Genomic DNA, 12311 nt, shown 5'->3' with positions numbered 1-12311 from the left:
CAAAAGATACCATCAACAAAATGAAAAGATGACCTATGAAATGGGAGAAAATATTTGAAAACCACATATCCAATAAGGAGTTAATATTCAAAATATACAAGGAACTCACATAACTCAATGGCAAAAATAAAAATTAAAAAAATTAAGAAATGAACAAAGGACCTGAATCAACATTTTACCCAAGAAGATATACAAATAACCAACAGGTACATGAAAAGGTGTACAAAATCACTCATCAACAGGGAAATGCAGACCAAAACCACAATGGTATACCACCTTACACCTACTAGGGTGGCTAGTATCATCAAAAAAACAAAAGATACCAATTGCTGCCAAGGATGTGAAGAAAAGAGAATTTTTGTATACTATTGATGGAAATGTAAACTGGTACCACTATTATGGAAAACAGTATGAAGCTTCCTCAAACAGTTAAAAATAGAACCACCATGTGATACAGCAATCCCACTTTTGAGTATACACCCAAAGGAAACAAAACCACAATCTCAAAGAGGTATCTATATTCCATGTTTATTGCATCATTATTCACATTAGCCAAGGTATGGAAACAATCTAAGTGTGTCTGTCAGCACATGAATGGATCAAGAAAATGTGGGGTGTGTGTGTTTGTGTGTGTGTGTGTGTGTGTGCATGTATGTGTGTGTGTATGTGTGTGTGTGTGAGGGGGAGAGAGAGAGAGAGAGATGGAATATTATTTGACCTTAAAAAGGAGAAAATCCTTTCACTTGCAGCAACATGGATTAACCTCAAAAGTGTTACGCTAAATGAAATGTCAGACAGAGAAAAAAAATAACTTCATGGTATCACTTATACATGGGATCTTAGGGGGAGAAAAGGAAGGAGGGGAGGGAGGAAGGAAGGAAGAAAGGAAGGAAGATGGAAAGAATGAAGAGCGAGAAAGTCAAACTCATAGAAATAGATGCAGGGGTGGGTAAGGGAATAGGATAGGCCAGAAAAAGGCTACAAGCTTTCAGTTTTAAGATGAACAAGTCTGAGAATATAATGTATAAAATGGTTACTATAGTTGATAATATTGCATAATCAAAATTTGCTAAGAGAATAGAAATTAAATTTTTTCACCACACACACACACAAAAGGTCAATATGTGAGGTTATGGATGTGTTAAGTAACTCAATGGTGGGAAACTTTTTGCAAAGTAGGCATATCAAATCATCATGTTATGCCCTTTAAATGTATTATAATTTTATTTGTCAATCATATCTCAATAAAGCTGAAAAATACAATATAATTCAAAATTGAGATGTGTAGAGTAGTAAGAAACTTTAATTCTCTATTTGTCTTCATACATTCTAAAATGTTTTCTGTTAGAATTTTTGACAAGTTACTCCAGAAAAGTTCATTGCTTAGCTTGCTAGAGATAGACTAGTCTTTAGTGAGTCATGTCTAAAACCAGAGCCAAGCACTACCTGGAAGAAACTAGCTCAATTCATAGCTTTACCTGGAAAAGTTTTGCTACAATGGGGCCAATTTTTTCTTCAAGCTGACCATTTGCACAAGGGTAAATATTAACATACAACTTAGAGCTGTGCAACTAAATGAAACCAGAGTAAGTGTAATTTAGCTCCTTCCAACATCTGGACAAATTCTACTTGATGGATAACAATATTAATAAGCATTTTAAACTTCAGCTCTGTGCTAGATCTATCAAGGTGCTGGAGAAACAAATATGATGTATATATTAACTGTCTCTATGCCCCATGAAGTTCAGTCTAGTGAGAGGGACAGACAAGTGGTAATGGCAATATGATGTAGTATCACAGAGGCAGTTACCATGTAAGCATAAAACAGGAGCAAGGCAAGTGGGTTACCCTAGAGATTATATTTGAAAATGGTTAGTTGGGTAGGCAAATAAAAAGATCCAGACAGAAAGCATTGGCTAAAAAAAGCAGACCCCTTGAAAGAAAATTAGGTGTTCTTACTGGGTGAGTGAATTTTATATAGAGAAGAGTGGGAGATGGCACCAGATATTGTCAAGGACTAGACCAAGAAAGGAATTTTTGTAACTCATAATTGGGATTTTTAACTTTATCTTATACATCCATGTGGGAGCCACTACTACCAGGATTTAAGCAGCAAAGAGAAAAAGAAATTCATACATTGGAAAGGTCACTTTAGAAGAAATGTAGAGAACTACCTTGAAGAGGTAAGTGTGGAAGAGGGAAAATTCTCAGAAACTCGTGCAGTAATATTCTAGGTGAAATACACCATGCTAGAGGTGCCTGGGTGGCTCAGTCTGTTGAGTGTCTGCCTTTGGCTCAGGTCATGATCTCAGGGTCCTGGGATCAAGCCCCATGTCAGGGGGTCCCTGCTCAGCAGAGAGTCTACTACTCTCTCTCCTTCTCCCCCTCCCTCCCACTCATGAGTGCTAGTGCTCTCTCTCTCTAATAAATAAATGAAATCTAAAAAAAAAAAAAAAGAAAGAAAGAAAGAAACATACCATGTTACTAAAGGGAAGCAGTGGCACTGGGTATGAAAAGGAAGGGACTGACTTGATATATTTCTGGAAGTATATCAGAGTTAATGAAACGGGTGAAAATTTCGGATGAGGGAAATAATGATGGGACAACATCATGTATGGCTCACCTTTCTCTCTGAGGCTGTTGGTGGATAAAAAAACATCAACACAAGATGAACAATAGATTTAAGAATACTATAAATAATTTTAGTTTTGAAAAACCCTTTTGGGTTTTGAGGTGCCTATAAGACATGCATGTGTTTTGGTGAAAGTATCTAGTAAGCAATTGGGGTTAAGATCTGGAGTTGGACATTTCCTTCCTCAAAACGGCTTCTTAGTTACCCAGTGTTGGTGTATTCAAATAGCTGCATAGGTTAATGCATTTGCTGTCCTGAAATAGGTTTCCCACTTCTGATGATGACATGCTGCAGATAAGCAAGATATTTATTATAATAAAATGTACATAGAATTATAAGGCCAAAAAAAATTTAGAAATTATTACACTCTTCTTTTTGTTTTGGATTGAAAACCACACCAAATGCATTCCCATAAATACCATTGACTTCTTTAAAATCTCTGGCATGGATGACTAACAACTCCCTTGATAACATTGTCTAGCATCTCACCAAGCTGATAGGAGGATTTTGCTAATGCTCGTCTATATCCTTCATGCTGCAAGTGTTGTTCTTTCTGGTCTTATCCTTAGTGGAAATGGAGAACAGCTGTTTAATGCTAATGGAAAAATCAGCAAATTCAAAATTGTTGAATACACACTTTAGATTTTAACTGAATTATGAACTTGGCAATATTTATGAATTTAAAGCATGAAAATATAAACTAGATTCATCACGATATTTTTCCAACTGCATGGAAGTGTGATAAAACAGTGTTCAGAATTCTCAACATTCAAAACTCAAAGCACTGCCCTTGAAATGTTGTTCTGTGAATCTTAAAGTGATTAAATTTTTTTGGATATAGTATCTGGAAGTATTTTTAAGCCATACAGATTTCAAATGAAATGGGCAGTACTAAAAAATGAAATAAGTCACTATTTGTATTCCTCATTGAAATATCAGGCACCTGCAATCTTTAGAACCTTCAATATTGTACCCAACTGTAAAATTTATCAGTGGAGGTTTACCTGTGTTTTAAATGAAATATTAATAAACTCTAATCACGTTTATGTCATTCCAAAGGGTGAACATAATCATTTTTTGCAGTCCTAAAAGCCGGATTTATTTGCACTTGCTCATTCTCACATCCACTGATTTCAGGGATGGGTAATAAAAGGAAACTGAAATACAAGAGAAAAATGATTTTCTTGAATTAAATATAATTCATTCCCCATTTCTACCCCTGACTAACTGAGTCTCAGTAAAAATATTCCCCATCTCTTGAACCTATTTAGCCATGTTTATCCTATGAAAAAACAGCTGTTTGGTCATTGGAAGCTAAAATTGGACATTCCCAACTTCTTAACCTATTTAAACTCCAAAGGGGGAAATATACAGGGGAACATAAATCTTATGGGTGATCTATTGAAAAATGTAGTTTTGTTTACTCTTCAAATTTAAGTGACTACAGTGTTGTAAATAGGCTGAACTATAATGCAGATGGTGAATAAAGGAAAAATGTTTTTCTTGAAAATGCTCCATGAACCAAAAGGCCACATGGAAGTTAAACACATAACTCAACGAATATAAAAAACAAAATGTGTGGGATGGACTTATTTGATATATAAAATCATTTCCTAAATTTGTGGAGACAAGAGAGGAGTCATTAACAAAACCAGAAAAATTTATCAAAGAAACACATGACCATGGCATGAATACCTAAACCCTTACATGACTCCACGTTTCCAGGACTCACCAAATGACCTCTACCAAGTCCATTGCTTTAAAGGTGTCTTAAGAACCCCAATCCTGGAATAAAATAGACCTGAATTTATAATCCTGATTCTACAATCACTTCCTGGGTGACCTTAGTCAAGTCACAGGCTTTATTTTTTTTTTAAGATTTTTAAAATTTATTTTAGCAAGAAAGAGACAGAGATAGTAAGAAAGAGCACAGGCAGGGAGGAGAGGGGGAAAAAGGTTCCCCACTGAACAGGGAGCCTGACATAGGTCTCAATCCCAGGACCCTAGTAGATGCTTAACTGGCTGAGCCATGATGGAGCCCAAGTCACAAACTTTAATCTTTGGTTTTCTCATCACTAAAAGGAGAATACTAATGTTTACCTTGCAGGGCCATGTGCTGTCTAAATGTTACAATCATGCAAAAATGCCTAACGTGCAATGCTGAATTACTATAGTTATTGTTATGACTTCACTTATTTTATCAGTCACACCGATTAGTGTAGTATTGTTGCTTATTTAGTACATTTTCCACTGTTTCATTATGACTGCATTTTTCTTGACCACACTGGTCCCACATGTGAAATACTCTCACATTAAGCCATATATAAAAACCCATCTATTAATATGATGTCTTAGTAACACATCCATATGTATCTGCCAATATTCTTCTCTTTAGAGAATGTTTCTCAGTGTGAACTAAGAAAAAGACTTCTGAACTCTGTATTACATTTAGTAGTGACCGAACTACTACAGCTCACAGTGCCTACTATTATGAAAAGAATAATGGTTAACTGCATCTTTGAACCATTTTATCAACCACCCTACAAATCTGTGATACTTGTTAAAGATTGACAGCCTATGTCTACTGCTTCTATTCAGTCTATCAAGTTGTTATTGATGAAATTAGTTCAGTGTCATTCCAGAGGAAACAGAGATGACAAATCACAAGTGGGACTAGATGCAAATTATTAAACATGCTATATTTGATAAAGCATTAGGGCTATCAAGGGCTCCAAATTCGTATTCATCACCTGATATGCACTATATTCCTATGCACTAAAGGACAAGTCTTGCATGTATACATCTCTATGTGCATGTATGCATGGTTTATGAAATGGAATACTACTAAGCCATAAAAAAGAATGAAATCATGCCATTTGCAATAACATGAATGGAGCTAGAGAGTAGTATGCTAAGCAAAATAAATTAGTCAAAGAAAAATAGTATATGATTCCCCTCACATGTGGAATTTAAGAAACAAAACAAGCGAACATGAAGGGAAAAAAAGAAAGGCAAGCCAAGAAACAGACTTTTAACTATAGAAAACAAAATTATGGTTACTAGAGAGGAGGATGGATTAAATTGGTGGTGGGGATTAAGGAGTGCCCTTGTTGTGTTGAGCACTGATTAGGTGATGAATCACTGAATTCTATACATGAAACTAATATTGTGATGTACAGTAACTCAGAGGAATTTAAGTAAAAACTTAATCAGATATCTTAAAAAAAGACAACTCCTGCAATACCGAATATTCTTAAAAATTGTACTATCCTAGAAGTCTAACAGTATCTCTCCAGATTTAATAGACTATTCTATAATTTAGGCAATATAATGTTGCCAATTATAGCTCAATGTTCTAAGGTGTTATTCTATTTTCTGTATAACAAAGAAGAAATGATTACTAAAATAAAATACTATCTTTATGAAAGCTTCTAAAATTCATGTCACTTGTAAATAACATTTTGAAATTCAAAAACAAAAATTAGATAGTGGTGATGGTTTCAAAAGTGAATATGTTTTTTAAAAACCACTGGATCATATACTTTAAAGGGAGTGAATTTTATTATTTGTGAATTGTATCTCAATAAAGCTGTAAATAAAAATTTTAGAAACCATATTTGTAATAGAAAAAAAATCCCATTTGAATATTCCCCAAGGGAAAAATAATGGAGCACTGGTTTCAAAGGAAATTAAAATTGTCAGCTATGTTGTATGAATTCAAGATAAGGATGATTTCAACAAACTTTTCAAGCCCATTAAAGACATTTTACATGTAGGCATTATTCCTAAGTAAAATCTTGATTAATTACAAATGAGTTAGGCCTAATTGTTAGTACCTTCAAAATTACATAAAATAGAAAGGCCAGCTTCTTCAGTTTCCTTCCCTGTCATCGTTTGGAGGGCAAGAAGAGTGCAAAGGAGAGGAGAAATAGGAGAAAAGAATGAGTCAAACTTTTATTAACTAAGAACAAATTAACATTGCCCCAGGTAGTCTCCAGAGTTCTTATTACTTACCTTCTTCTTACTAAGTTTAAATCTGGAGCTAGGGGATAAAAAGACAGAAAATGCATAAATCATCCTCAAAGGACAATATAGAAAAAAAGAGGCCATGAAGTTTAAGAAAGGGAGCAGTGAATGGAATGATAAGTGGAAGACCACATCAATAAATTTCAAACTTCAAATTCAAACTGGAATTTCCACTTCTTGAAATCAATCTCAAATTAAGACTATGTGAATAGTCACCCATTTTCAAACTTGAAAATATAGCAAAGATATTTGAGTTTTGCCACCCTTCTTTAGAGGTGTTTAAATGTGATTGGAACAACCTATATGGTCATACAAATGTACCCTTACATTCCCTTAGATTACCAGACTGATACCTTGGAAGTATCTTATGTTTAACATCCAACTGATTCCCCATCAAATGTGGTCAGCTTTGACTTCTGCCCTGGTTATTGGATGGAAAGTTTATCTTGGGTTATCAGCATTATCAAGTTTTTAGAGCTCTTAGTTGGGAAAACTGCCAAATGTTTTTTTGTTTGTTTGCTTGTTTTCTGTAATTATTTTCTGGTGAATAGTGTATAGCTGAGAATTTTTAATAAATCTTACAGGTCTTGTTTATGTTAAAGCTAAAAACTCCCCCACAAACCTTAACAAATGTCTGATTTTTCTGAGGAAGGCCTTGCAGAAGCACAAAATTTTCACTGTACCAGACTTTATTAGCCTCTTTGGATGGAAATATAATGTTAATGTAGGGTTAGGTTTTCATCTGGGTTGATTGCAATGTCCTAAAAATACTTTTTTTTTCAATGATTTCCAATGTTAAATTTGCAAAATTAATTGTACTTTTCATGCATTAATGAATAGAGCACAAATGAAACATCACTGCTGTTTTTTGTGAAGTGTTGACTTAAAGAGACAAAGGGACATGTAACTGTATAATTAGCTATAAATGAGGAGCAAACAAATCACTTATATCAGTTAATAGATTTTGTTCCGAGGGATGCTGTCAAGTCTAACAGCCTGCTTTGAAGATTATCTTCAAAAACAAACAAAAAAAATCACAAAACTTTCAAATGATAAGACTCCAACAAGGTCTTCTATTACTAAGAATTATTGCATTCATGAAATATTTCACAACCCAATTCCCAATGTAGTAGGAAACATTATGAAGCCAGTAAAGCCAAGGTCTACACGAACAGTCATTAATACAACTGTCAGGAAAAAAGGGGAAGTTTTTCAATAATTTAGAATTTTTCACTCTAACAACTTCTGAAGTTCATGAGTCTTTAAAAAAAAAAGTAAGAGATTGCATTTCATCTATAATAAGGCTAGGTCTACTTTGATTTGCATTTTAATCTGGTAACTGATCAAACTGTCTCTGTGTAATAGTGTTTTGTACCACATGGTATATAGTTTAGCTTCCTTAGATAAGCAGTCAGAACTCACACTTTGCAACAAAGTAAGAAGTCAAGCTCTTAAAATTTAAGAGCAGAGAAGATTGAATTGTGGCACACTATCTGCAATAACACAGAGGTGGCTTTCTCAGAGAAAATGCCTCTTTAATAAATCCAATATTGTACTTTAAACCTCTTTACCATTCTAAACACAACCAGTAGACAACCAGAATCGTGAAGATTAAAATTGTAGGTCAGTTTGTGTATTAATTTTGGATTTGTTCATTAAGTCACCTTGTGCTCATTTTTTCCTGAATTAAAGCTTTCTTAATTAACTTTATAAATTAGCTTTGTGAGAGATTATATACATATTACTGGTTCTTCCACACATTTGCAAACCATATGCAACAACATAATTTTTTAAACCCTCAAATTTAAAGGATTTCTAGCCATGGTTACACTGTGAAGTTATAAATATTTCAGATTACACAGCATGTGAGTGAATGCTGAGTAGAGCTCAGCAGTTCTAATTTATATTATTAATCCATCTATTCATCCATCTGGAAGGGGGGGGGGAGGAGATATACTTGTCCCAGTTTTATTATACTAATACCATTAATAGCCAGATTAGTGATATGTGTTTCTGTGAGAATATTATCTTCAATTTTTGAAATATTGCCCTAAATGTCCTCTTTGTTGACTGACTGTAAGCTTCCAGGAAAACTTACATCTTTCAGTTTCTACTGGAGCAGACATATGGAAGGTAGAACAAATAGAAAAAACTTTTGCCTACTCTGAGATAAACAGTCACTCAATAAATTACATAAATAAGGCACTTTTTAAAAAATTCTACCAGTGTGTTTGTGCTTTCCCTTGATTTGACAAAATATAGGATGATAAAACATTAATCACCAGATATAGCTGTGAAGGACTTTGTGATATTTCCCTAAATTAAAAAAAATTGCATAGATTCTTAAGACAATATCAAAAGAGGTGTTAATAACTATTTTGATGAATTATAATATCATTGAAATAGCCGTCTAGTGTTTGAAATCACCTTTTTAGTTGTATATGTTCTATTGAGATTGCTTTTCTTCTCTGAAGGATGGAATTGCAAATGACTCTGTTGGGATTTTTTAAATGCCATATTACTTGATCACAAACTTTTAAAAAAAGCAACTCTTAACAAGCCGGAACTACTGATAGAATCTAGCTAGAATACCTTGCAATCAAACCAGACAATAGAGATGCTCCTTCCCACTGTGTCACTTGACTTGAAATAATATGATGATCAGTTCTTCTCTATATCTTTAACTTTTTTTCCTTGTATCTTTTAAACTCAGCCAAGTTAAAAAAAGAAGTCATCGTGAAGTCAGTAATGCACAGACAAATTTAACAATGATAGATTAAACCATCTAGTTCTTAATTTAGCAGCTATTCTTGGTTATTGTGTATACTGCTTTAAAAGATAAAGGTTTATTTTTGTATCATAACTTAATAGATGAAAATTACTGGCCAAACGGAAAGCTAACAAAGTTGAATTCTCTAGCCAATCCTGCCCGTCGCTTTCTATTAGCAGTGTAAGCATTCATTACTCCCCAATGAAAGATCACCTAGGAAAGAATTTTTACTATCAGTGTTCTACTAATGACCAGAAGGCACACAAAGAGTACAATGATAGCACTTCAAAAATCAAAAGGCCAGAAAATAAATTTTGACTTCGGCAGTTCTACTCTAAGATTCTCATTACATGACAACAAGCATCAATTCATTGCTGTCTAGGCTTTTGCTTCAAGGTAAACTCCACTTGGAGAGAATAGAGGATTTCCATAGTTGTCCATAAATAAAAAAGTATATAAAATTTTTTGGTGATAAGAAAATATTTAGGGTTTTTTCTTTAGTCTTGAAAGACAACATTTGTTGTTACTTGCTTTCAATGTGTCATCTTGAGTGAAATTGTGTGGTTCTAGACTTTGAAATGGTGGAGACTTACTCTTTCAAGCTTGTTGTTAAGAAGTAAGGAAAATCTTCATTTATTTGGCATAATGTTACAATCTGTGGCAGAGAGTTCTTTATATTTACCAACGCAGCCTGGTTGAGATATTTTATTAAATGAGCATGGTTAACCAGTTAGTCATAGTAGAATAGGTAGGGAAATATCCTTCAGTCTGTTCTATTTCACAAAGCTACCAGAAGTTGATACACTGACAGAAGATATTGTGAAAGAAGGAGATGTCACTTGGATAAGGGAATGTTGCAGGTCTTAATCCTATGTAAATGTGTCATGATGAGAAGAGAGAGAAGCAAAGTCTGATAAAGAGAAGAAAGTAACCATTAACAAAGCAAATGATTGGTGCTTATTAATCAATTAAGTAGTGCTGTTGGCCAGCTTGCCAATGATGTTGATAGAGAAGATGGTGAGATTGGTAGTGGTGGCAGTACTGGTGGCAGAGATAGTGTGGTTTTGATATCTGGTTTGGTTCTGCTACACTAAATCTTGTGGCTTCCAATATCCATTATTTTTAGGAGATGGCAGGTGTTAAGGGTTTGCAAAAACCTCTATGACATATTTAATACCACAGATGAATTAGAACAGGGCTATGGAGCTTAAAAGCCATGTTATCCAAGTGAATTAATTAAACTTAGTTGATTTTGTTGTTCACTGGGGAGGGTATGGATATCAAGCTAAGAAAATAATATAGCTGTATGAGTTCTGTAGTGAAACTGATTATTGTTTAAAATTTCATGTACAAGATTTTTTCTCTTAGGTAGGTAGCATCCTACAGTGAAGTATAGACCATCATTCATATTCTTGTTTAATGAGTATACCCAGGAGAAGTTTATGTTTTTCAAAAATACTGAACATTTTCAATAGATCTTTGGGGAAGAAAAAGTGCCATATTTTGAACATTACTGATAAACGAATTCCTTTTTATCTTTGTTATCCCTTCTGTAAAACAAATAGCTGATAACATTCAAAGGGGATTATAAACTCAAGCAATTTTTCCCCTTTTGAATTACAAATTCTAGTTTAAAGAGCTCTTTCTCACCTGTTAGACTGTGTGTTTGGCTCATACGTATATTGGAGTTATGGTATAGGTTTATTTAGTGTGCTGTGTGTTGCGTTCATTGCAACCTTAGAGAAACCAAGAAACAACAGCTCTCTGAACTAAGCTTAATTTTACATCGTACTGAACAAATAGTCTCACTTGTAACACAGCTTGATGTAATGATATTATTTATTGAGGTCCAGAAAATATTTTTGAATGTTAATTTAAATTCAAACTTTAAAATATTTGGCAGCTCTTAGCTAATAATGCATAATAACTCTTGGGACAAAAATGAAGGAATAGAATCAAATAAACAAAAACAGGTCACAGTTAGACAAAGACTGCGTGGGAAAGTACGTATTTTTTAAATTCCTTAACTCTAGAGTCTAAGCTTGATCTGTGCATGTTCTAAAACTTATCCTTCACTCCAATTTATCATATCTTGATGAAATATATCACTTCTGACATAAACTGTATAATCACGATTTACCTCAAAGTCTTCTTTGGTATACTTGTTAGCTCCAAATTCTTGTACTGTCACATGAAATGGTTAGTAGGGAAACAAATCAACAAAAAAAGCAGCTCAAAACATTATTTCTAGTTGTGCTTCAATTTGTTCTCTATGCCAGTTCTTAGTAAAAATTTTCTTTCTGCAAATCTCAAGAGTCTCAGGCAAAGATGTTACTGAAGAATATTGAAGTCCGTGCACACATATTATGCTGGTTAATAAAAAACAAATTCTCCTCTTGTTAAAGCTAACATTCAATTTGTGTTTGCAAAATTCTCATAGTAACCTTCAATTTAATCTACATCCTTTCATCATATCCTGATATTTTTAATTTGATCATTTCCACAGTCTTCTAAAATTATAAAGTATGCTGGTATCTCCAACATAATACTGCTGTTTTCATGAAAATAAGATTCCTGATGCTTATTTTCCACGGTAGTCGGTAGCTAGCAAGTGCACCAGGATCAACAAAACTGTCTTCTGGTCTGGGAGAGAAGCTGCTTCTTTCTTGCAGTAAAGCTCAGTCTATGGCAAGTCTGCAGTAACCTCCTCCGTCTATTTTTCAAAAACTTCAATATCCTTTGTATCCTCTAAAACTAGATTGAGACCACATTTATGGACTCTGCAGGATTTAGAATTGGAAAGAGCCTGAAATATCATTCATTAGCTGCCTGTTTCCCCCACCCTTTTCTCACACAGGACTCTCCTTTGTAAGATCCTCACTA

Source organism: Mustela putorius, unplaced genomic scaffold (genome assembly GCF_011764305.1).
Source record: "Mustela putorius furo isolate JIRA1106 unplaced genomic scaffold, ASM1176430v1.1 tig00003901_pilon_pilon_pilon, whole genome shotgun sequence".
NCBI classification, from domain to species: domain Eukaryota; kingdom Metazoa; phylum Chordata; class Mammalia; order Carnivora; family Mustelidae; genus Mustela; species Mustela putorius.
This window is presented reverse-complemented; position numbering follows the sequence as displayed.